The sequence below is a fragment of the Galeopterus variegatus genome, unplaced genomic scaffold (assembly GCF_000696425.1).
Source record: "Galeopterus variegatus unplaced genomic scaffold, G_variegatus-3.0.2 Scaffold9075, whole genome shotgun sequence".
Lineage (NCBI taxonomy): Eukaryota > Metazoa > Chordata > Mammalia > Dermoptera > Cynocephalidae > Galeopterus > Galeopterus variegatus.
The window spans coordinates 22,897-23,143 of record NW_007735186.1 but is presented as its reverse complement, the minus strand read 5'-3'; positions in this window follow the sequence as shown (position 1 = coordinate 23,143).

Genomic DNA, 247 nt, shown 5'->3' with positions numbered 1-247 from the left:
TAAATCGCGTTGCTCTAGGGCGGTTTGGGGGTCCCGACGTGTAAGCGGTAGGCGGCCGGGAGCAGAAGTGTCAGTCTCTGTCCTCGTCCCTCTCCTCCGCCTCCGGCTGCGCGCAAGCAGCTGCAGGAGCCCTCGGCCCGCGCGACGCGGCTTCAGGCGCGGCGCAGCGGCAGCAACTGCTGCAATCGCTGCTGCAAGTTTGGCAATGTGGCTTCACTTTGTATATTCCCCCGCCCGGAGGCCCCCG